Source organism: Pinus tabuliformis, chromosome Q (assembly GCF_031772625.1).
Source record: "Pinus tabuliformis cultivar Carrire ecotype Pingquan chromosome Q, CPIR1, whole genome shotgun sequence".
In the NCBI taxonomy this organism is placed as follows: domain Eukaryota; kingdom Viridiplantae; phylum Streptophyta; class Pinopsida; order Pinales; family Pinaceae; genus Pinus; species Pinus tabuliformis.
This window is the reverse complement of record NC_142296.1, coordinates 894591478-894617997: the sequence shown is the minus strand read 5'-3', so window position 1 is coordinate 894617997 and position 26520 is coordinate 894591478. Positions and strand designations below refer to the sequence as shown.

At 44.0% G+C, this 26520-nt stretch overlaps 1 protein-coding gene across 1 annotated transcript in view; it reads left to right on the top strand.

Moving 5' to 3' along the window:
• Positions 1–26520, top strand: part of LOC149222354 (protein At-4/1-like) — a 209085-nt gene that overhangs the window by 137873 nt on the left and 44692 nt on the right. The window lies entirely within an intron of this gene.

Here is a 26520-nt window from a genome sequence, read left to right as displayed (position 1 = left end):
AGAGTTGGAGGAATTTTAGAGCACATCTTTCAGTCTTTGGCTCAACTAGTGCGTTTCTGGAGGACGCAGGAAGGGAGCATGCAGGGATTGTTTTGGGGATCTTCTGGGCAGCATTTGCCGGGAGAATTTTGGTATTGGAGCTTCAATGGAGGATCAACATTTTGGGGGAGTTTCAAAGCAGGAGATTGTTGCTAGTGGGCAGTTCGATTTGTAGCTTCTTGGGCCTGCGTAGAGAGCTTTCACTGGGCACACGTGGGAGCTTGGGGAATGAGTTAGAGAGTTGGAGATTGCCGGGATAAGGGAAAGTTTGGAGTGGAGCATCTTCGCCTTTGGAGTGATTTGGAGGGTTTTTCTAGCAAGCTTCAGGCAGGTTCTATCTCCTAGCTCTTGGAGGAGGACGTGGTCTTTGGAGGCCAAATTTTGGGGTAAGAACTAGGCCAAACCATTTCTGGGTTTTGGTGGGTTTTGGTTGAGGAGCTTGAGGCTAATTTTGCAGAATTTTTTGAGCACCAGAGGTGGCGTTTCTAGCAGTTCCTTTCCAGCAGACAGTGCAGATTTATGGGCAGCGCAGAGCATCTTTGGAGCAACAATTGTGTAGCATTTGGGCTGTTGTTTGATCACCTTGCTTTTGTGGCCAAGGTGCACTTCTTCCACACTATTGTACTTGCTCCAAGAGAATTAATAAAATGGCTCAGCTGGTTCTTACTCATGGTGTTCATATGGGTGTTTGCTAATTGTTTCAATTTTCTAGTGTTGAATTTGTTTTTTGTTTGCATATCATTGTTTTTCCTAGCTAGGAACATTACAGTGTTATCAAAGCCCAGACATTGGCTCAACCGTGGGGGATTTTCCCATGAGTGAGGAGGACCATGTAATGTCCCAAAAGGGATATTAAACTGATTTTGTAGAATTTTAACTCATCCAAAAATTCGCTATAAAATTACTATTCAATTAACAAAAGATTGCCATGTAAAATAAAACAAGAGAATGCATGCAATTCAATCGTACAATGAGCAAAAATAATCTTAGCTTTCATTATAATAGATAATTGAAAGAGTGTACATGATGATATAGCTGAAATGGCTGAGATAGACAATCTGGTCTGCAAAACTGATTTGCTCTGATGTTGAAACTGTCGTCCCAAAACTTAACTGAAATCAATCACTACACCTGTGAATTCTGGCTGAATCCACCAAGGGGATGAGGTGGGTTTTCATCCACTCTCACCAAGATCCCCGAGGTTTTTCGTCCTGGGGCTACTACTGAAGTAGAGCACTGAGTTCTCAAACCTCTCCACAAGAAGAAATCACAAATCCAAGATGTCCTCTAATGGCTTCCTCCTCTTCTTTTTATAGATTTGATATACCCTCTAGAAGCTCCTGTTTTATTATTATTTTAATCATTGAGCACATTTCCCTTAATTAAAATATTCTTTTTAATGTGGGAAAATGGTAAATTGGCCACCATGCTTCCTCAAGCCACCAGAAATCACTTCTAGCCATCCCATCCTATAGATATTCTCGTTCCGATTCCAACGAGCTATTATACTAAGGTGTTCTGCCAAGTATTCCTCCCGAAATTCCACCTTAAGAGAAATTAATGGAGTCAGGCCCATTAATAACTCAGTTTTTTGAAAGTTGTCGGAATGCAATGGAACGAATAGAAAACTGTGTGGATGATGGAATATACCAAGCGAATGCCATCAGACCTCATAAAAACTCCTCAAAACCCCATGAAACACCTCTTGAAGCCTCTGGGCCCGCTGATGAAGTAAACCTGCACCTGTGACCTCTTTGCCCCAGCCCTGAAAGTCCATCCTAACCATGCCATGAGGAATACCAAAAAAACATTACAAGTCCTCCCGCCCCAAGATCGCTTATCCTCAAGCAATCCAAAGCTGTGGACCTGTCTAGTGGCCCAACGCAATTGAGACCCAATACCCGGATCCCATACGAACCACTAGATGATGCTCTGCCTCTGTGTCAACCCACCATGAATGGACCCCTCAATGCCCGGATCCCAGGCCAATCTCTGACTGAACTTGTCATAAAAAAATTCTCCTGGATCCCAATGCTGCCCAAAACAAGCATTAATGCTCCACGATTCCTGCGGTGTTATAGCTTTGGCTGTGAATGTTGCCCCAATGACTGTGTACCAACTCATCACCTCTCTCTAGTCCAACCCCTGACTCAATCCAATGCTAATCCTCCTCTCCTAATGCCGGGATGGAATGTTGAAGAGCTGTCGACATGTATCCCATTGCCAACTGGAGTATGTAGTCTCTGACATGTCTGTGGTTCCTTGCTGTACGATGCCACTTACTGAGGATATCACACCATCAATAGGATACCAACTCATGATCTCTCGCCAATCCATCCTGTGGGATGGATCGGATGCATAGGCACCTGTATATGTGATAAGTCCCCTACGCTGCATGGTGCCCCATTCATGCAACTTTGCGTGGTCAGTCAACAATATCCATCGAGAAAACCTTGCCTCTCTCCCTGTAATGGGTACAAGTGGCCAAACTGTGATGCAAGCCCTATCCATGTACTCTTGGAGAGGGTTGCTCCCTGAAAGTACTGCAGCTCTGCCAGCTGCCTGTGCAAGCACCTGCACCTCATCAGTGGGTCGGCCCAAAGATGGATGCACCACCATATCAAAAAGATCCACCCTCATCTGGCTTGAAACTCCATGCTCCTCTAGTCTACCAACCTCATGCAAAGCTATCTCGTCAAGCCCTCGCACCTCTTGAGGACATGTGTCTGCAAATACTACCACCCTGTGAGTTGTTTGTATATCTGCATGCTCCTCATCGATCGCTGGCCCCAAGAATAGCGGCTCATCATCCTCCATCATGGGCTCATCATGCATACTGTGCATATCATCCTCCTCAGCTGACTCATGCTCCACCATATGTTGCTCCTACTAAATCATCGCTGGTGACTCATCATCCCGAATGTCTCCCATAGGGTCCATTGACTGCTCACCATACACTGGAATATAGATCTGGCATGCTGTCAACAACTCCACATGACTGCTCATGATTCTCAGAGGCACCCTTGTATGACCCCATGGATTCAACCAAAAAAGAGTCCTCATCTTGAAAGGCAGAAGGAGTATCCTCCTACTCTACCTCTACCATCTCCTCTGCATCTCTCAAGCATGAGTGGTCAGGTCCCCAAGGTTCCTTGCAGATGAAGCAAAGACCGTTCCTCCTCAACTCATTCTTGCTGCATTGTTGGTCACCATAAATCCACCGCAACTCCTCCTGGGTCAACAGTCTCTTGAACAATCCAATGTTCTGCTCAACTAACTTTCGACTAGTTTATAGCCAGTAGGTGAGTCGTGAAACCAACTGTTCCTCCAAATAGCCAACAACTTAGACTCAAATGGCATCATGGCCTCCCATACATGAGGATAGAATGGATTGCATGTGTGTTATGACTATATCAGGATGATGTTTCTAATGCTGAAGAAGCATTGGAACATCTATAGGATCAAATCGTCACACTCCAGTTCAAACATGAGGTCATAAGACCTAACAAAGGCCATGATTTCTAGAATCTCTAGCCTCTTCCCAAAGGTAGGGCCCTCACTATTATCCAAATCCTGAAAGGTCTCCACCATCAGTGTAAAGACTCTCTTCATAAGGCCATCACTGTAAGGGGATATAGGTGTAGTCAACATCATGATACTACTAAGACAAGAAGCAACTGGAAGTTTGACCCCTACGCAAGGATTCTCCAAAAAATTGTGTTGTATGAGAGCAAACATGGCTGGTTTTAGAGCCCAAACCAAGCTCTTCCCGTCTGACTGATGCACCTTGGAGAGAAGTGAAGCAAGTTCTTCTAGTTTGAGTATGGCTTTTGTTGCAACCCCCATGCATCTCAAATCTGTTCCAAGTGCATAAATTTTGTATCCCAACTCATGTTTTTTCTGTGGCTGCTCTTACTGTAGCAAGGTAAGTATCCCTTTGGAGAATGATCAATTGATCGTTGCTACTAGCTTATGAAGGGATTTTGTGAAATTTTCATCCATGTTTTTGTTCAATGATGACAACTATATATATATGACTAGGATTGACAGCATAACAAAGTATACAACAGATGGTCAATTGACTGAGTACAGTCCCTTCACCATGGTATGACAGCCCAACGCTCAACTTGACACCAATTCTGTTCATTATATCCCTTCAGGAATACAAATCAAACTTGGGCACATAGCCATACAATGGACAATAACTACTCACAATGGCTTTCCATGATCATCAGGACCCATGTGACACCAATGGGAGAGATATACACATTGGTGAGTCAATATTCAGCTCCCACACACGGTGACTATGTTCACGAGCAGTCTGAAGTTATTGACATTTATTTTTCAGCAATATGAATACGTCCTTTTCCAGCCACAAGAATACTGTAAATCTGTACCTAACAGGGATACGCCCAACAAAAGGAAAACATGGCCTTTTTCGTCAACCAATGCTACGCTCCAAAATTCAAAACGTATTCTCTATAATAAATATTTGAGCACATGATCGTGGCCAAGCTGTAGAATTTCTTGGCTGATTGGAAGAGAGCAAACTACTCTTGCAAATCGTTCTTCACACTGTCTTGCTGCAACTCGATTCTATAGCTTCCAGACTCTCCCTTCTGACGCAGTCAATGTGAGCGACAACTTTGCTTCTTTGTAAGATAGTCACTTACATTAGTGCCCCAATGCACAGACTGCAAATCGTGTTGCCTCACATTTCACCATGCTCACAGTATTCTGATGTAGACAATGGGCACCCACAGGAACTGAAATAAATTATTGTCCCCAAAACTTCGATCACACTTTGCCAAAAGTATAATGCTCTTCTGCCGCTGAAAATTTTAGCGCATTCAACGAGCTTGCTTCTCAGTAGTCAATGCTTTGTTCCAGTCATATTGTCACATAGGTGCACAATCAATTCCAGGTTACTGGACCGGTGTGTGGAGCTCGGCGGGGCTCGAACTCGAGCCTTATTTTATCTTGACTCTGCCATTGAGATTTCGATTCCTGAAATCCACGAATTTGTAGCCCGACGCAATTTGGAACGTGACTCTGGTGATTATTACGAACGATCTGTGCATGCACATGATCGAACTACACCCCCTTTCGCTGTAGACACAAGATCCTTCTCCACGTGATTGGACGCACCGCGAGTCACCAGCCTATCCCGACTATTGTCGACCACTATGTACCAATGTATTAACACCTTTTTGATTCTGAGAGTGTTTGGGCAATGTGGCCACGACTCGCCCCCTTCTGCGTCCGTGCTAATGCTATGACTCGGCCCATGTTCTCTGTAGCAGGATACTACGAACACCATTGGGACTCGGCCCTTTCAGCGGCCTCATTCCCTTTAGAAATCTTCCTTCGACCATTATATACGAGTTATCTCCCAGCTTGGCGATTGCAGAACCACGTATAGTGCTCGTTCGGATTCATGACCCACGCTACTTTACGCCAATATTCGGCTTCTACTCAGGAGCGATCAACTACTTTGCATGAGCGGCTCAGTTTTATTATGGCAATCCGGTCAACGCGTTCACCCAATCAATAAAACAGAGCAACTGTGATGCATTCACGCACACCAGACTGCGTACAACACTTTGGATGGCAATGCTCAAGCCCACGTAATACCTTTGGCTACCCTCGTTCTTACACAGGGACGTTCGAGCTTCACATTATCGTTCCATTATGTTTGCATACCAACATAGCTTCTCCATTCGCACATCTCCAAGCAGATTGTCTTCGACAAATATGGTCATGTACTCCTCAGAACAAGAGATCTGCCTTACTGGTAATAAGCATGCCCAGAAATTGGTTTTGGGGCCCATATTTGGAGTCCTTTTCGATTAGTGAATTACCACAGAGAAAACAAGAGCGTCGACCTCCTATGGGAATGTCTCTTGTATCGAATATTTTCTAGCGAAAATATATTCTCATTGGTGCCAAAAAAAAATCAGCAGCAACACCAATCTTGGCACAGGGAAATTTTCGAACCATTGATCTTAACTCAAAATCAATTTGCAATCAATGCTCAGGCTGGCAGGAAAACCAACTCTGATATCACTGTAATGTCCCAAACCGGATATTAAATTGATTTTGCAGAATTTTAACTCATCCAAATTTCGCCATAGAATTACTATTCAATTAACAGAAGATTGCCATGTAAAATAAAACAAGAAAATGCATGCAATTCAATCGTACAATGAGCAGAAATAATCTCAACTTTCATTATAATAGATAACTAAAAGAGTGTACATGATGATATCGCTGAAATGGTTGAGATAGACAATCTGGTCTACAAAACTGATCTGCTCTAACGCTGAAACTGCCGTCCCAAAACTGAACTGCAATCAATCACTACACCTGTGAATTCTCGTTGAATCCACCAAGGGGATGAGGTGGGTTTTCGTCCACTCTCACCAAGATCACTCGAAGGTTTCTGTCCCGGGGTTACCCCTAGAGTAGAGAACCGAGTTCTCAAACCTCTCCACAAGAAGAAATCACAAATCCAAGATGTCCTCTAATGGCCTCCTCCTCCTCTTTTTATAGAACTGATGGACCCCTCTAAAAGCTCATGTTTTATTATTATTTTAATCATTGAGCACATTTCCCTTAATTAAAATATTCTTTTTAATGTGGGAAAATGGTAAATTGGCCACCATGCTTCCTCAAGCCACCGAAAATCACTTCTAGCCATCCCATCCTATAGATATTCTCGTTCTGATTCCAATGAGCTATTATACTAAGTTGTTCTGCCAAGTATTCTTCTCGAAATTCCACCTTAAGCGAAATTAATGGAGTCGGGCTCATTAATAACTCAGTTTTTTGAAAGTTGTCGGAATGTAACAGAACGAAAGGCAAAATGTGCGGATGATGGAATATACCAAGCGAATGCCATCGGACCTCATAAAAACTCCTCAAAACCCCATGAAACACCTCTTGAAGCCTCTGGGCCTGCTGATGAAGTAAACCTGCACCTGTGACCTCTCTGCCCTAGCCTGAAAGTCCATCCTAAACATGCCATGAGGAATATGAAAAAAGGGAACATTATAGACCAATAGAATATTATTTACAGGAGGCAAAGGTACCGGAGCAGAGAGAGGGAGTTGGAGATCACTCCAGACACAGAGGACCGTGGGAAGGCAGTGGTAACAGAAAACATGGGGGAGCCCAAGAGCAGAGAGGAGATTTCTTTCAATGGTCTCTTGAAGGCTTTGAGTGATTTGGCAAAGGGGCAGAAGGAGATGTTAGATGAGATCAAAATGCAGAACCGGGAGCGAAGCACTCACCAGGAGTTTCTATTTGGAGAGACTTCGGGGGCCTCACAACAGTTTGATCATCTTTCACCTACTGTGCAGCCTCCATCGTCTAGTGGACCAACTCGAGCCACGCTACCTTCTTTCTTACCTTTGGCGCAAGGTGAACAAGGAGGAGTTGAGGATCATTCACCTATGGGATAGCATTTCAGGGCGTGGAAGTCCATGGGAGTAGATTTTAGAGAGGCACTATCTTTTAGAGACTTTTGCCAGCTCAAGTAGACTGAGTAGGGAAAAAATTATGGAGGCCAAGGCACGTAGAACTATGAGTTGCAGTGTACTAATCGGAAGATATACTTCCCTACATATGATGGCACTACCAAGTGCACAACTCGAGCTAGGGTGGAGAAGCTGGCCACTTATTTTATAGCTCAACAAGATGACGGAGGTGGAAGCCGTTAAAATGGCTACACTACACTTGCAGGGGGAGGCACACGATTGGTGGTTTCATGTCTTGTCTATTGTGGGGCATGCCAATGTGACTTCCTATGAGGATTTCACTAGGAGAGTGGTGGTGCGTTTTGATTAGAGGGATCTGGAGGCTCACTTTAGGGAGTTGACCCAACTCAGGCAAACAGGTCATCCAGAGCAGTACATATCAGAGTTTCTGAGAGTCTCAGTCATGGTGCCAGATTTATCAGATGCTAGGAGGGTGTACACATTTATAGAGGGGTTGCTTGAGCCACTGCGTGGACTGGTGAAGTCACATAGGCTCTCTACGCTATAGGAGGCCGTGACATGTGCTAGAGACCTGCAGGGGGCCATCCCCAAGACATGACCACCTTTTCCTACACGCATTCCCTACCATTAGAAGGGAAGTGATATTAGACCACCACCATAGAGAGCAACCTAGGGATGTGGTAGCTGGATGATGAGACCAGGAGGGACCTTAGGTGGAGGAAACTGTGCTTTACTTGTTGGGAGCCCTGGGCACCAGGCCATAAGTGCACAGTTGGCAAAGCCCATTATATTGAAGTCTTTTCAGATAGTGATCAAGAGGACGATGTGGAGCTGGAGTGTGGTGGGGGAGACAGTGAGAGTCCGACAGAGAGGGGACAGTGAGAGTTTGGCAACTAGGGCCAAACTCTATGTGGGTCATCTTATTAATGGCAGCTGATATTTTTCTTGGATCCCTCTCATCGAGAGGTGTAGGATTGATCTAAAGATCATCTGATTCCGATAAGTTCATGGAGATATGAATTTATAAGTGTTATCGGACAATTCGTCAAGGTCGGCCAGCAACCAAACAAACCCCACTTGTGCTCAACGTTTTAGTATAAATAGAAGTGGCCTTCAAGTCATTTCCACACACTCGGGATCTCTTCCTCTCTACTTGTCTTTGGGTTTTAGTAGGAGGAGAGATCCTGAAGGATAACGCTGCCCTAATGGAGATCTGCGGTGCCCTAATGGAGATCTACGCTGCCCTAATAGAGATCTACACTGTCCTAATGGAGCCCTAATGAAGAAGCCCTAGATGTAGAAAGGAAGGGATATCTAGTATGGTGAAGGAGGCCTAAACAGTAGACTCTAACGCAGCCTATCATCCCCATATATATAAGTTGTTCTAGAAGAGTTTGGGACAGCCCTTAGAAGCAGCAATAGAGATAACGCACAACAAACAAAAGGCCATAATACGTAGTCCAATAAGGTGCCCTAGCTGCAGTCTAAGGAGGCCTAACAAACAGCAAGCAAAAGGCCCTCATACGCAGTCCAATAAGGTGCCCTAGCCACAATCTAAGGAGGCCTCACGAATAGCAAACAAAGGCCCTAATCCGCAGTCTAATCAAGGATACCTAGCTATTGTTTTGTCTACAATACGCAACCCTTATCAACAACACAAGGAGTCCCTATGTATGCTATAGGTGACAGCATGAATCTAAGTGCTGTGGGTGTCTAGGTGTGCTGTAGATGACAACATAGTGCTGTAGATAAAACTGTTACAAGGCATGAGTTAAGGACTGGGAATTCACTGTCATAAGGAAGTAATAGTGAAGTCTGCTCTCTAGGTTGTATATTATCTAGTGAACACATGACAGCGACATCTTCAGTCTAATGTATGGCATGTCAAATATATACATGCTGTAATAAATGAAGGACAAATCAAGGTAGACACTGTGATGGTTAGTTCACTGCGCTTTGGAGGAGTTTAGCTGCTTTACTAGGCTGTAAGCCATAGCAAGAAGCTAAGTCTGGTAAGTGTAAAGAAACATATTGGATGTAGTGATGATTGTTGAAATTTCTAAGTTTACTTAGATAGAAACCCTCCATGCACTTTATCTGATTTATTCCTACCTACTTGTTATTTTCCTTAACAAGTTATTTACAATGTAAATACTGAAAATAAACACTAGTGCATGCTCAACATATTACAGATCAGCAACTAAAAGAAACAGAAACAAACACTCCATATGACACCATTATTTTTGGACTAATGTCCCTGGAAGAACCCAATGTGGGAAAACTAGTGCAACAATCTGAGGGTTTCTTATTAAGCAATATTAGAGTACAATCTGGGTGTCGAAACTGGCCTACCCAACGAAGAATTTCCTTGGTAGTAATACTTCTCAGTTTCTGACAAATCTACTGGTTGAAACCCCAGAAAATCCTTCCGGCAGCTACTCAGCACCAATCTGCCTCTGAAACCCCAACGTTTGCCCAATCTGGACTGCGTCAGCTTCTCTAAGCCTAGCGCTGGCCTTGCGTCAGCCCCAGGAGGCCCTGCGTCAGCTCTCTGAGCCTCTGAGTCAGCTACGCTGTCCCCTCTGGTGCTCTACGCAGCACTTAGCTGCCTCTGCGTGACCCTGCGTGAGCACTGGCTGCTCCTGCGTCTCACTCTTTGGCTGCTCTGCTGCTCTCCGGCACTATCTCTGCCTCTCTATCTCTCTGTACTCAATGCCCCTCAGATGCTCTTCGGATCACTGATTCTATCTCTCTTAGCAAACCCCGGTCTAGAGAATAGAATGACTGATCACTTTGGTGTGTTCTCCAAGTGACCCTCAAGCCTTCACTTATACTTTTCCTGTTGACATCTCAACGGTCGAGATTAAGTTCCTAATCAATGGCTAAGATTAGTTTTGGCTTGATCCATGTCTTTTTGACCATTCTAACATAGATTCATATTAATACACATTAATATTTTATTCACCCTAAGTTTAGACTTAGGGACTCCATTAAAAATATTAATTATTTTAATATCTCTTGATCTATTTAGAGTCTACCCAAACCCTTTCTCGGTATTGGAGATATCATGTGATACAACCTCTCCACCAAATTTCGTGGCTAGAGCACATCTAATGCCACCCCAAATCAACACTCCCTCTTAGCGAGGACTGTGCTCTAGCAATACTCCTCACTGAGTATTACTCTGATCATCCGACATCGGTACCTGTGCTAATGCTAGGCCTTCCTGCCCAACATCCTATGCACTGCTGCATCCTGTACTATTGCCCATGGTTTTTCCACTGCCACTGCTGCTCTGTACGACAGCTCCCTCTGCATTTGTGTTGCTGCTGGTCTTTTCTCCCAGCACTGCATCCACACTGCACCTCCTCTCATCATGTTGCATCGTGCTGCCCACTACTGCACTGCAACTCAGTTATTGAGAAGTAAGTAACTGATCTCCCAATCTGACCTCCCTGTTGGGCTAGAGACACCCATTGATGCTGAAGTTCCCTCTGTCACTGACAAGTGCTCCCTCTCTGACCTCTATGTTACTGCAACAACTCCTTGCATCTCGCACCGTTGCACACCTCTCTGTGTTGTTCTGCATTGATGCAACACTCATGTGCCTCTTGCATTGTTGCAACCTGCTGGCCTTGCGCTGTCTCGGGACACCTGCATTATAGCTCTCTTTGTCGCTCCATCCGCATCCATCTCTACACGACTCAGCCAGTCCTTCTACTCCTCTTCGGGGCTCCTATAGCAAGGTCTAATCCAAGACGCTGGGTACCTCGAGGATCTTGCCCCTCATCGCCCGTAGTCCGCCTGACTACAGCTTTATGTCTCCCCACTTTCGCTCAAGTGATGCATGTGCACTCTTGGCACAGTCATTATCTGTCAAGACTCAAAACTTCCTTCTTTGTCCGTGCTGGCACTGCCTTAGTCTCGGAAGAACCTCTCTTACTTTTCTTCCTTGGACACTGGGTCGCATAATGACCCAACTCCCCACAGTGGAAGTACTTGATCTTGGAGAGATCTTTCTTCTTCCGCTTCTCCTGCTTTCCCTCAGATGCTAGGGCCACATCTTCCTCCTCCTGCTTGACTTTGATCCCCTTGTTGTTGCTACCCGTCTTTCACTGCCGTCTGATCTCTTCCTGGCAAAGCGTTGTCCACATCTCGTCCCAAAGTGGAAGTGTCCCTCTGCCCAGTATACTCTGGACAAATACTTCCCAATCTTCTGAGATAGCATTCAGGGATGTCCTCACCATTAGCTCCTGATCTGGTGTCGCTCCTATAGCAGTCATCTGGTCTTGGATCTCATTTAGTCCTCCGAGGAAGGTGTCAATCGATTGTCCCTTCTTCATCTAATATGACCTCATCTGATTCTCAAGCAACATTCTTCTTTGCACATAAGTATGCTGGTACAGCTTTTTGAGAGCCTCCCACATCTCAAATGCCATTTCCTTCTCGGCTATATATGGTACCATATGATCCTTGACCCCGTCAAGGATAATGCACTTGGCCCTCGCCATCGCTTCCTCGTACCTATCATTATCACTGGGGTCGACTGGGACAACAATTACCTTCAAGGCAAAGTTCTTGACACGATTCCCGTCAAGCACTGATAATACTCTGGCCTTCCAGACTGCGAAGTTCGATGCTCCGTCCAGTCTATCCTGGTCTCTTACCCCGTGTAGTGCCATGATGCTCCTCTACTACCCTCCTGGAAGTTCTCTGTTCGACTCCTCTGAGTCTCTACTTCCCGTCTGGAAGTTCTCTTCTGGACTCCCTCTGAGCCCTGATTTCCCTCCTGGAAATCCTTCTGCCGCTTGTCGAGAAGCGCCCTACTCTGATCGTCTTGTGCAACTGCACTACTGATTCGGGTTCCTCGGCTAGAAACCCTCGATAACAACTCCTCTGGCCCTGCTCTGTCAGTTACTGTTTTGACTACAGTACCTCACTAGCTCCACTCTACAATATTCCTACAGCCTTCTAGACCCCAACAACTACCTCTCTGTGAACTGCGTTAGCCCCTCTTTGCCTCACGCAGGCCCTGCGTCACCCCGGATGGGCTTGTGTCAGCCTTGGGATGCCTTGCATCAGCCCTCTAGCCCTCTGCATCAGCAATGCTGACCTCCCCAAGGCTCTGCGCAACTCTTGGCTTCCTTTGTGTGGCCCTGACTGGCTTTGCGTCACACTCCTTGGCTTTTGCGCTGCTAGAAACAACTTCGTAACCTCGGGACAACTGTTTTCTGCTGCTATTGCTCTGCTGGGCTGATGTCTTTTAGTCCTCCTGTGATCTGCAAACACGCTCTGATACCATGTTGAAGTTTCTAAGTTTACTTAGATAGAAACCCTCCATGCACTTTATCTGATTTATTCCTACCTACTTGTTATTTTCCTTAACAAGTTATTTACAATTTAAATACTGAAAATAAACACTAGTGCATGCTCTGTTAGTGCCAGTCTTTCCAGCCTTCTTCCAGTGATCAAATATGCTCTTACAAAGTGGTCTCAGAGTGTCAAGGTCAAATTTTGTCATTTCAAAGAGTCTTCAAGCAAAATTTGGTCACTAGGCATTAGGTCTAGGGTTTGCTTTCACTCCTTCTAAAGTTGTCCAAATGTCGGTCCATGTCATCATTCTTCTGAGTTTATCATCATTCATAGGGTTGTCATTATCATGTCAGTGTCTAATGAGTCATTTTACACCTTGTTCATGCTTCAGTTGCGCCTAGGTAAGGTTCATTTGCCTCTCCTAGGGTTTTGAAGGCAATTTCTCTTGGATGGTCAAATCATGAGAAAACTTGTATCCAGATGTTCATACACCTTCCCCTATCCTTCATGTACCTTATCAAACACTTCCCATCCCTTAGATCCGCCAAATTCCTCATTTTCGCACAAACCCTAGTTTCTTGCTACAACTTGGCAATTTTCTAGGTTTGGCCTGTGTTTTGCCCTTTTGGACCCCTTCCCCTCACTCGATCTCTGCGATTCCACTTTCCCCTGCTTCCTAACATCCCTCCCTACTTCCAAAAATTTCCCCAAGAATTTAGAAGCCCCTCATCCCCTTCATTTCGCTTCATTTCCACAAAATTCCTTGTTTCACACATCGGGATAAGTTTCACTCAAAAGATGTTTCAGAGCAATCAAAGATGAATTTGGGAAAACTGAGAGAGGTTTTTGTCCACAACATGCCAAAGAAGAAAAACCTCCTTCACTTTTTACACAGGTGTCATGGTTTTAGAGAAATGTCAAAAATACCGTTGCCTCAGGAGAATCGAATGCACCTCTGAAGTGACCTTGGGAAAATCAAGTTTTCTCCTAGCTTGGTTGGCCAAATGACTTTCTTGATGAGTCAAATGATAACTAGACACAAAGAGCTTTCCAATGAGCTATCATGAGCTCAATTTGGAGGTGAGGAAGGCATTCAAAAGTTGACTGCAACAACACTCTGCCTTGAGGCAGCCTCATTTGGCACATTTTGACCAGTCTTGGGAGATTTGATTTTTGACAGGGCAAATGAACTCCAAATTGAAAAATTCCAGTTGGGTTGGAAAGTAGACTCAAAGACCTTTCCAACGAGCTATCTTGCGCCCAATTTGGACACCGGGAAGGCCTCCAAAAAGCATCTGAAAGGCGCGCTACGCGTCAGGAGAGGCGCGCTACGCGTCAGGGGCGCGCTACGCGTCAGGCAGACTTTTCCAGTGTTATTTTACAAGTGCGCTACGCGTCAGGGGCGCGCTACGCGTTGGGCAGGGCGCGCTACGCGTTGGGGTTTCAGCTCAAAAAATTGCCAGCAAGTCATCAAATTGATTTTTCTCTCAGGCAAAGTGCAGGTAGGCTTCTCCTCTATGCCTAGATTTGGTTTTGCAAATTGAAAAGAGAATTAATATGTTCAAATGCTATGTGAATGATAAATCAAAACCCTCCCTTGTTATGGAGAATTTAAAGTTTCAAGTCCATGATGAGGGAGGGCCTTCACAGCAGTTTGAGATTCCTGAGCCAGAGCATGTCAGCAGTCCTCCTTATGTTACATATCAGAGAGGCCACAGGGCCTTATTTGCATCTGCACAACGAGTGTTATCTCCACATCAGGTGAAAGGGGTCTCGCTATCGACAGCAGCACAGGTACAAGAGAGAGGCAAGCAGCCCAAGATTGATGAGGGGCCATCAGGTGATCCAGGCATAGATGTTGTTGACCTTGATATCATTTCTCCTAGCCTAGAGTCAAAGGAGATCATCCAGCAACTAAGGGCTGAAAATGACTTGTTGCAGCAAAAGTTGGAGATGGCAAATTGGACAATTACTTATTTAGAGCAGCGCAACAAGCAATTAGAGGATGAACACTCTCTTGATGAGTTGCGGAGGATCCGAGAAGATCGGAACTTGGCTCGCAAGAGACCCGGTGATTTGACACCTAAGGAGCAAAGCTCTATGCTCATTCAGGTGAACACACATTTAGAGAGGTTGATAGCAAAAGCAAACAGGGAAAAGGACATGCTCCGACACATGAAGAATCACTATTGGGCTCGAATGCATGTGTGTAAAGCAAGAATGAAGGTACTCAAAGGGCGGTTGGCCAAGGCACTAAAATAGAGAAAAAAGGCCCGATCCCCTTCATATTTTGGCTGAGGCTTCCTTGAAGGAGCATGGCACTAATGACACACCTTCAGCTCAAATTTAAGAGAATTTGGAGCAATTTTGATCAATTTTGAATTTTTTTGGTCAAAAAACAGGTTTTTGTCCTCAACGCGTAGCGTGCCGCGCGCTACCCTGAAGATGGGCAAGTCCATTTCTCAAAAACTCAGCATTTCTGGATTTGTCATGACAAATTACACTTGCTCAGCAATTGCCAAGACATTTCATCAGGTTTTGAGCCCTCAGAAGGTCAAAAAACATGCAAAAAATGACTTTCTGCCACTTTTTGGACACACAGGAAGCAGTCTTGGGAGATTGCAATTTTGGAGGGGCAAATGACCACCAAATTGAGAAATTCCACTTGGGCTGGAAAGTAGACATCCATACCTTTCCAACAAGCCTACTTTTGCCTTATTTAGATGCCGGGAAGTGCCTCAAAAGTTGGCTCAAAGGCGCGCAGAATTGGGGCGCTACGCATCAGGGAAATTTGCCAGATTTTCACCTACAGCTCAACAAAACGCAGATTTGACTAGTTTTGACTTTTTGGAGTGATTTTTCATCCTCCTTGATGTAATTTTATGTTGGCATGACACTTTTTTACCTATTCTAGAAGATTCATTCATAAAATGGCAAAAAATTAATGAATGAATTGGTTTCCTAGCTTATAGAGGCAAGTTGTTTTGATTGCCTAGATTGTAGTGTTCAGTTTAGAATTGGTTGAAACAGCTCCTAGGATGATGAGCTCGACCCCTAGAGGCTAGGGAATGGGTTGGCATGGTCTATATTATGTATTTTCTAAATCATTTTCATGGTTGGAGAGGTTGGACTCTTGAGGGAGAAAGCTTTCTATTGTATTACTCATTGTATCTCTGCAATTTTGGCAAAGGAAGAAAGACCAGGGTTTTGCAGTCCTTTTTTGGGATTCCTGTGGTTACATGTATTGATGGTGTGTTTCTCTTTGTACTTGTAAGTTTGTTATGTGAATCATCTTCTTACTTTTCCTTCTGCAAATTAGGCAAATGAAGTGTTAAAGTAGAATTCATGATTACCATGCTCTGCTTTTAAGTTTGCTTAATATCAATGTTTTCATCTGTTTAAGGGGAATTCAAGGTGATTGCTTGCTCTCCTTAGCTCCTCACCAGTCATTCTCATCCATCCAACTCTTTCAAAGGCATCAATACAGTCTCCTATCTTGCCCCAAAGAGCCCCCTGCGAAAACTGTGTCCAATCCCCGCACCCAAAATTGCCTTTCCCCGATTTTCCACCAAAATCCTAAAAATCTCAAATCAAACCTTTTATCAGTTTACTAGCCTAAAATCAGTGTTCTTTATTGGTTATCTCCGCCCTTTGAAGATCTTTGCCGAGATATACCGGAGAGAGCCCTCTCCTGCCCCGTAGGGCTAGCTACGAGGCTAAGTGGTTTGATGTTGCCTTGGAGTTTGCCTTTCTCAGCCTGAGGTGAAATTTCAAGCGCTAACATGCTCAACATACTACAGATCAACAACTAAAAGAAAAATAAACAAACACACCATATGACACTATTGTTTTTGAACTAATGTCCCCGGAAAAACCCAACATGGGAAAACCGGTGCAACTATCTAAGGGTTTTCTTATTAAGCAATATCAGAGTACAATTTGGGTGCCGAAACTGGCCTACCCAACAGAGAATTTCCTTGGCAGTAATACTTCTCAGTTTCTGACAAATCTACTGGCTGAGACCTCAGATAATCCTTCCGGCAGCTACTTAGCACTAATCTGCCTCTGAATCCCCAATGTCTGCCCAATCTGGACTGCGTCAGCTTCTCCTAGCCTAGCGCTGGCCTTGCGTCAGCCCCAGGAGGCCCTACGTTAGCTCTCTAAGCCTCTGCATTAGCTATGCTGGCCTTGCGTCAGCCCCAGGAGGCCCTACGTTAGCTCTCTGAGCCTCTGCATTAGCTACGCTGGCCCCTCTGGTGCTCTGTGCAGCACTTAGCTGCCTTTGCGTGACCCTGCGTGAGCATTGGCTGCTCTGCTGCTCTCCGGCACTATCTCTGCCTCTCTGTCTCTCTGTACTCAATGTCCCTCAGTTGCTCTCCGGATCACTGATTCTATCTCTCTTAGCAAACTCCGCTCTAGAGAATAGAATGACTGATCACTTTGGTGTGTTCTCCAAGTGACCCTCAAGCCTCTTCTTATACTTTTCTTGTTGACATCTCAAGGGCCGAGATTAAATCCCTAATCAATGACTAAGATTAGATTTGGCTTGATCCATGTCTTTTGGGCCATTCTAACATAGATTCATATTAATACACATTAATAGTTTATTTTCCCTAAGTTTAGACTTAGGGACTCCATTAAAAATATTAATTATTTTAATATCTCCTGATCTGTTTAGAATCTGCCCAAACACTTTCTGGGTATTGGAGATATCATGTGCTCCAACCTCTCCACCAAATTTCGTGGCTAGAGCACATTCGATGCTACCCTAATCGAGCCTTAATAGAGATCTATGCTGCCCTAATGAAGAAGCCCTAGACGAAGAAAGGAAGGGAGATCTAGTATGGTGAAGGAGGCCTAAACAACAGACTCTAACGCAGCCTATAATACCCATATATATTCGTTGTTCTAGAAGAGTTTGGGACAACCCTTAGAAGCAGCAATAGAGATAACGAACAACAAACAAAAGGCCCTAATACGCAGTCCAATAAGGTGCCCTAGCTGCAGTCTAAGGAGGCCTAACGAACAGCAAGCAAAAGGCCCTAATATGCAGTCCAATGAGGCCTAACGAACAACAAACAAAGGCCCTAATTCGTAGTCTAATCAAGGATACCTAGCTGCTGTTTTGTCTACAATACAAAACCCTTACCAACAACACAAGAAGTCGCTATGTATGCTATAGGTGATAGCATGAATCTAAGTGTTGTAGGTGCCTAGGTGTGCTGTAGATAAAACTGTTACAAGGCATGAGTTAAGGACTGGGAATTCACTATCATAAAGAAGAAACATTGAAGTCTGCTCTCTAGGTTGTATGTTATCTAGTGAACACATGATAGCGACATCTTCAATTTGATGTATGGCATGTCAGATATATACACGTTGTAATAAATGGAGGACAAATCAAGGCAGACATTGTGACGGTTAGTTGACTGCACTTTGGAGGAGTCTAGATGTGCTGCTAGGCTGTAAGCCATAGCAAGCAGCTAAGATTGGTAAGTGTAAAGCAACATATTGGATGCAGTGATGATGAGTGCAACATTGAGTGCAGATCAGTGATGAGTGTAGCATTGGGTGCAGATCTGTGATGAGAGCAGCTCAGTGATTGGAGCAACACAGTGACAGGAGCAGTGACATGAAGTGCATAGCATGGTCATTAGGTCCAGCACTGTGATGATGAGTGCAACATGGTGTAGCACGGTGAGGTGCAGCATGTGGACTAGATACAACACAATGATAGGTGTAGGAGTCACCTTGGAGAATCAGTTGAAGCAGCATGTCTTCAACTGATCTCATGTAGAGATGATCTATTCTCTTATCTAGAAAGTCAAAGTGTTGACTTTTGTTGTAAATGTACTATCTCTCTCTCTCTGTGCTGAACTATTGAAGAACATATAAGAAGAATTGATCAAGGGTTTCCCCACATTGGGGTTTGTCCATGGCTAGCTCCACATCTTGTGTCCTCTTGTCTTGGCTTGTCTCCTGCGATTTATGTTTATGTTCTATCTGCAGTTTACTTTAATGCTGATGTGATTGCTAATTTGGAAAAGATATTGAGCTAACTGTGAAAATTGAAATAAATTGCTCTAAGCATAGAACATACCTAAAGTTAACAATTATCTTTTAATCTTGGCTGTTGATGTCTCAACAAGAGATTATAAGAAGAAATTTGATGGGGATTGGAGAACACACTTGAGATGCCAATAGTTCGAATACACTGGTAGATCGAACTTCAGAGTAGCAATGCTAAGTTGCTGGAGAGAGAGCTAGTGATCTCGAAGCAACAAGAGAGGGGCAGGGGTAGTAAGGCCGAAGGAAGATTTTCCTGTTCCGGTGAGTCCATTGCAGAGAGGCAGTGAGTGCCACAGAGAGGCAGCGCAAAGCCATGCAGAGGCAGCACAGTGCTTCAGAGGGGATTCCGTATTTTGCTAGGGAGAAACAGTGATTCAATGCCAGAAGCCAGAAGGAGAGTCCGGAGGCTAGAAGGGTCCATCTTCTAGACAACAACTAATCAGATAGTGAGAGAGCAACAATTTTGAGTTGTGGGATGCAGTACTGCGTAGGCTGGTGCAGGGACTACGTAGAGGCAACAGAGAGCAGCTCATCTTGAGCCAAGGTTAGTGTCAGATCGCTAGCGGGAGTGAGATTTTTGTCACTAGACTTATTCTTAGTCATTTCTCCATATGGATTGCCAGATTTGAGCATCCATAGTTTTGTACTCAGATTTACTACTGCATAATAATAAAACCCTCAGCTGCTGCACCGGTTTTCCCAAGTTGGGTTTTTCCGGGGACATTGGTCCAAAAATAACTGTGTATTTGTGTGCGTGTGCATCTATTCTTCCAGTATTACTTTTCTTCCGCAGTATTTTCTTTGTGAAGGCTGCAATGTATTAGTTTTGATATTTTCCGTAGAATATAGTAAATAATTTGTTCAGTTCACTTAACAAATAGAAGAAACTAAATAATTTGTTCAGTTCACTTAACAAATAGAAGAAACTTAATTAGTTGTTGCAGTAGGATTCGAGGTTTTCTGAATTTTCACATGGTATCGGAGCATAGATCGTAAGCCAGAGAGCTCAGTAGCAGAAGGGAAAAGGAATATCGAAGCTCTACGTAGGAAGCAGTTCGAAACCCTCAGAGGCAACACAATTCCTTTGGCTAGGAGGGTCAAGATTTTGAGGAAAGGTCTATTTCTCTAAGAGAGTCGACAAAGAAATTAGATTTTCCATATCAAAGAATACTAGAGGTAGAGGGAGCAACATTATTTTCCTTGCAGAGCAGATCTTCAGCTAGGACGCAGTTATTTTGCAGTAGTTTGCTAGTGCAAAATAGCGTTAGGAGGAAGGAAGAGCACACACTGAGGGAATTCTTTTCTCAGGGAACTTCTAGTCCAGAAGTTCAATTTTTCGTAGCAGAGCAGCAGTAGTTGTGAGCAGATTTTCCCACTCCAACAGGGAGTGCATAGAGCCAATCAGCAGCTACGCAAAGGAGAAGAGGAGGAATTCGACTTTTTGCAGAGATGGCATCAGCAGGGCTGAGAGATCAGGATCGGTTGGAGGGAGCCTCCAACTATGTGATCTGGAAGGCAAGAATTTCCTGTCTTCTAGATGAATATGAACTCAAAGCCTACATCGATAATGTGGTAGTTGTACCTGTAGATGCAGATCCACTGAAGATCTACAGGAAGGAGATGGCAAAAGCGAAGAGGCTGATTCCCGATGGGGATCGAGATCATGCGGTGTCTCACATAGCTTGCAAAGATACTGCCCAACAGATGTGGGAAGCTCTTGCTACGCTATATGAGGGATCTTCCGAGCAGCGGAAGATGTATCTTAAGGAGAAGCTGAGATGTACAAGGATGTAGAAAGGGGAGCACATAGACCCCTTCCTCACTAGGCTTCAGGATGTCCGAGACCAGCTGTCTGCAGTAGGGTCAGTGCCCCAACCTATAGAATTGGTGCGGTTAGCTCTCAACAACATTTTTGAAGACTGGTAGGTCTTCGTCCAAAGTATTCTGGGTAGAGACAAGTTACCAGAGTGGGATCAAATGTGGGCTGATCTGCAACAGGAGGAGATGAGGCGAGATTTGGTGAAGAGCACCATCAGTGGCAGCAGCAACAACAATGGGACGAAGCAAGTAAAGGAAGAAGAAAATGTGGCCCTCGCATCAAAGGGGCAGCAAGAGCAGTGCAGGAGGAAGAAGGACATTTCCAAAGTCAAATGCTTCAGACGTGGGGAGCTTGGCCACTACAACACTCAATGTCTTCTTGGAAAGAAGGACAGAGAGGAGAAGAAGGTTCAACAAGTTGCATCCACAAAGATCGACAGGCTGCCCTCCAAATTGGAGGAAGAGTTTGCCATGATCACCGATATACCTCTAGGAGTGAGGTGGGGTGATTTGGTTTTGTAGCCCCAGAGAGCTACAGGATGGGCAAGATTCTTGAGGAGGTCCACCTCATGAATCAATACCTTGCTACGGGAGCCCATAGCATGCAGTAGCAGGATGGATCAGTGGCAAATGGTGCATTCAGATGCCAGAGTAACAGATGCAGTGGCTAGTAGCGGGTAGATACTAGACAACGCAGTGCAGGGTTGGCAACAGTGTGCTGGCACAAAGCAGAGTCAGCAGCAACGCAGAGGCTTCAGTGACAGCGCAAAGACTAGCAACAGTCAGAGACTTGGGAGACAAATGCATCATACTGATCACAGTTGATTCATTATTTTGGATGCTTTTCAGTTGCAGTTGTTGCAGTTGCAACAACAACAGATGGAGAGGGAGTTGCAGTGTTGGCAATAGTTCAGCAGGACCAGTAGAAACATAGATGCAGCGTATATCAGAGTTGCGAAGTAGTTGGTGGGTAGTAGCAGCTAGACAACCACCACAACGTCACAGGAGGTGGTGCAGAGACAGGGTGTTGCTTCAGTGGATTGCATCACTAGAACACGTTCCTCACTAAGAGGGAGTGTTAGTTTTTGTAGCATCGGATGTGTTCTAGCCACGAAATTTGGTGGAGAGGCTAGAATACATGTATTCTCCAAAACCCAGAAACCGTTTTTGGAAATTCCATATGGAGACGACTTAATTAAAATAATTAATCTTTTTTTAATGCTTCCTAAGTCTAAACTTAGGAAATCTGATTAATTAAAGGGTATTAATTAAGTCATGGTGAGAATCTTCTAGAAGAAGACATGGATCGAGTTCTAGTTAATCTTAGTCGTTGATCTCTTAACAAGAGATTATAAGAAGAAATTCAATGGGGGTTGGAGAACACACTTGAGACACCAACAATTCGAATTCACTGGAAGATCGAACTTCAGAGTAGCAACGCTGAGTTGCCGGAGAGATAGCTAGTGAGCTCGAAGCAATAAGAGAGGGACAGGGATAGTGAGGTCGGAGGAAGATTTTCTTGTTCTGGTGAGTGCATTAGAGAGAGGCAGTGAGTGCCACAGAGAGGCAACACAACCACGCAGAGGCAACGCAATGCTTCAGAGGGGATTCTGTATTTTGCTAGGGAGAAGCAGTGATTCAGTGCCAGACGTCGGAAGGAGAGTCCGAAGGCCAGAAGGGTCCATCTTCTAAACAACAATTGATCAGATAGCGAGAGAGCAACAGTTTCGATTTGTGGGATGCAGCACTGCGTAGGCTGACGCAGGGACTGCACAAAGGTAGCAGAGAGCAGCTCATCTTGAGCCAAGGTCAGTGTCAGATTGCCAGTGGGAGTGAGATTTTTCTCACTAGACTTATTGCCTGTCATTTCTCTGTATGGACTGTTAGATTTGAGCATCCATTGTTTTTTACTTAGATTTACAACTGCATAATAATAAAACCCTTAGCTGTTGCACCGATTTTCCCAAGTTGGGTTTTTCCGGGGACATTGGTGCAAAAATAACTGTGTATTTGTGTGTGTGCATCCATTCTTCCAGTGTTACTTTTCTTTCGCGATATTTTATTTGTGAAGGCTGCAGTGTATTAGTTTCGATATTTATCGTACGATACAGTGAATAATTTGTTCAGTTCACTTAACAAATAGAAGAAACTTAATCAGTTGTTGCAGTGGGATTCATGGTTTTCTGAATTTTCACACAAAGATCAGAGATGACTCGGTGGTACATTTGGGACCCCAGTATTGTGTGCAGATGCTAGAGACTATTGGGGTCAGCTGATCGAGAGGGTGCTTGTTCAGACATTGCCTGAGGACAAGCAATTTTTGGTGGGGAGGACTGTAATGTCCCCAATTAAATTAATTTTTCTAAGATGAACTTCTATTTTTGCAATTGGGTGTCGGGAAATATTTTGGCATGCAAACTTAGGAAAAGTGGGTGGAGGGAGTCCCCATTTAATTTTTGGAGAGATAGAGGCCATCAACATTAGAGAAAAGAAAAGATTAAATTGGTATTGGGATGTGGGGCCACCCAAAAAGGGGAATTCGAACCCCTTAGGAAAATCAAATTGCTAAGGGAAGGAGGTCGAAATATTGGATGGAGGGACCCACATGAGGAGGCAATTTTTTTTATAAATATAAGGAGCATAGAAGCTATTGGGGTCTTTTGTTCACTCATCTATTTCCTTTGTTGCTCAAGCTGTTTAGCTGGGTCAAAAGTGCTGCTTAGCACAGAGTTCTCTAAGGGGAGAACTCACCCTTCTTTTGGTAGATTTTGAGTGCCACCCTAGGGAGGCAAGCTATTGCTATTTTGGTGAGAGGGTTTGTGGAATATTGTAGCACATTTTAGCAGATTCCTTCAACCAATTCTTATCCAGGGAGGATGTAGTAGAGAAATCGTACCACTCATTTTAGCTAGTTTTCGTGGGTGTTTTGCCAGGAGAAAATTAGTGGAGATGCTTGAGGGAGGGTCTAGCCTTTATGGAAAGTTTTGGAGCTGGAGGTGACTGCTATTGAGGGGAACAAAACTATCTTCATAGGGCCTGTGCAACGGATCACTGGATAATGTTTTTGTGGAGCTGGGTTCAGCTATCTTGTGCTGGAATTTAATGTGAAACCTCTACCCCACATCCGCGAAAATTTCCTATATCATCCTATTGCAGATTGAGGAGAAATAAGGAGAGTTTGCAGCAGATAGAGCCATTGGGGACGCGGTTTCTGCCAAGGAGGGCCTAACACCAATTTTGGGTAATTCCGAGAGCTTGGAATATGCCCAAGGGATTTCTGGGTTTTGTCGGTAACAGGTCAAGGAGTTGGCTCCTAATTTTGTAGAATTTCTCAGAGAGTTTTGGCACCCCAAACAGCAGAATTATTTGGCAGCCAGTGGGGAGGAGTGAGCTAAAATTTTGGGTTCCGGGTGGTCGGTAGAATTTGCCAAAACCCTTTCTGGGTTTTTCTGGGTTTGTGGTGGAGAGCCCAAGATTAATTTGGCAGAATTTTCTGAGCACTTTTGGAGGCTCAAACAGGGGTTTCTTCCAACCAACAGTTGCAGAAATTCTAGGGCCAGGGCAGTACATTAAGAAGTGTTTCCTTTACATCCGAGCAACATTTTTCTCACTTGGGATTGTCTAGATTTCTTTGGTAAGCCCAGGGGCACACATTCCATGCATTGTACTCTCCTTTTGATAATAAAATGGCTTAGTTTGGCACAGTTCTGGTGCAATTTTATGGGTGTTTAATTGTTGTCTAAACATTTATGTGTTGTATGTCTATTTTGCTTTGTTTGTCACTGTTATTTCCTTTTTGGAACATTACAAATTACGCAAAGTGTTGGAGATCTACAATATGGCTCATCTAACCTAGGGGCCGACCACACGTGTGAGGCCTATTTGTTAGACTTTCCGAACCCAACACCTGGTATTCGATTCCCAACAATTGTTAACGGAACAAATACACGGCCAAATTCCTAACACAAAAATTTTAGCGAAAGCAAAAGTTACTCGAGTTGAATCACACATACATAAATAGATTTCTTCCCAATCGTTCTTCATTAATAAATTAATCATGGAACTTACTTGGGCTCCTATACTAGGGATAATGGACCAACTGAGAAAATACAAAATTGATCACCAACCTTATTGCACTCTCTCGGACCCAACACACGTTCACTGAGAAGCCTCTCTCAATCTTGTGTTGTTGTTGTGTCTCATCTCCTCACCTTAGCCTTGCTTTATAACTTTACATTGAGCCAAAACCCTAATCCTAACCCTAACCCTAATCACAAAGTGGTGGACGACCAAGATTAGATCTTGCCTCATTTGAGATCGACGGATAAGATTAAAACTTAATCACTAAAGTAAATAATTACTTTACCTAGCTTTTATTTTAGCTCAATAAGCCAACATATAATTATGTGCTTTTCCCTAAGTTTAACTTAGGCTAAGTTACGTCAACAAATGTTCTAAGGTGAAATGTGGGTGACTTCTGCATGGCTGGCACAAGGCCTGTGCAGAAGTACCTGCCCAATTTACAAACTCAACACTATTTAGCCATTTGGAAGGGTCAAAACTAGCCACTAGGGCTAAGGGAATGTTGAAGAAGGTCAATCACTCAAGGAAAGTCAAGTTTCCAAGTAGAAGGGTGGAAGGGTGTAATATTCCTAATGGAAATTAATAGTGATAAACAAAGCATCTACAACGCAAGCAACACAAATTTCACACATAAAATTAAACACCCATAAATACTCCAAAAACTACGCCAAACTGAGCCATTTTTCATTATAAATCAATGGGGTACAATATAAGTATGGAGTGAATGCACTTGGACTTGCCAAAGGCAAGCTAAACAAGTCCCAGGTGAAGAAAACAAGTGCCCAAATGCTGGAAAGATATCCCCCTCAAAACTCTGCGTTGGCCATGGAAAACTGCACTGCTGGCTATGTAGATCTGTTATTTGGCCCTCCTTTAGTGCTTAGAAAATTATGGGAAATTAACCTCGGTCTCTCCTCAAATAACCCGCCAAAACCTAGAAAGTATTTGGCCTAGTTATGACCCTCGAAATTACCCCCAATTTTCACGTGCTCCTCCAACAACTGGGTAATTTGACCTTTTGTTGCTCAGATTGTACAGGCACTAAGACAATGACTTAGGGTAGGGGTTGTCACTCTGATCCCTTCCCTCTTCGTTCTAGCTGTCTCCCAAAAACAGGCTATAGTAGGTAGTCCTTATGAAATGAGAGAATGCAAGTTCTGCTGGCAACCAACAAGTCCGAGAGACACGATTGAATGCCCTAGCCACTTGGTTGATTTTAGCAAGTTTTAAAGATTTGATTAGATTTATATATGAGACCAATGCCTTATGGAGTCAAATACTTGCTTTAGATCAATTAGAGACCAAATGACCGGATGAACAACGACTATTTAAGGAATGCTTATCTATCTTATATGAAATGCAAGGTCTAAAATCTAAGTGAAATGCGAGATCTTGGTTAATTTTAGTTATGTGCCTAGCTAAGTAAATCCCTTAATCCCTAGCTGTTTTGAGGCTAGTCTAAAAAATAGGTGGTAGAGAGAAGTCAAGGTGAAGCAAGCAAAGACTTGGTTAACGATACCTCTCCTTGAAATGTAATGTACCCGCTGCCTCCGATGCTGCAGAGACTATGGCTATGATGACTGCAAGGCCACCATTTTAACCATTAGAGAGGGTCTATCCTTCGCAAACTACAAGATGAAGAGTGGCCCTATCTTTCTATCAACCAAGCTTAGGCTTGGAGGTAAGTTGATTAATGCAA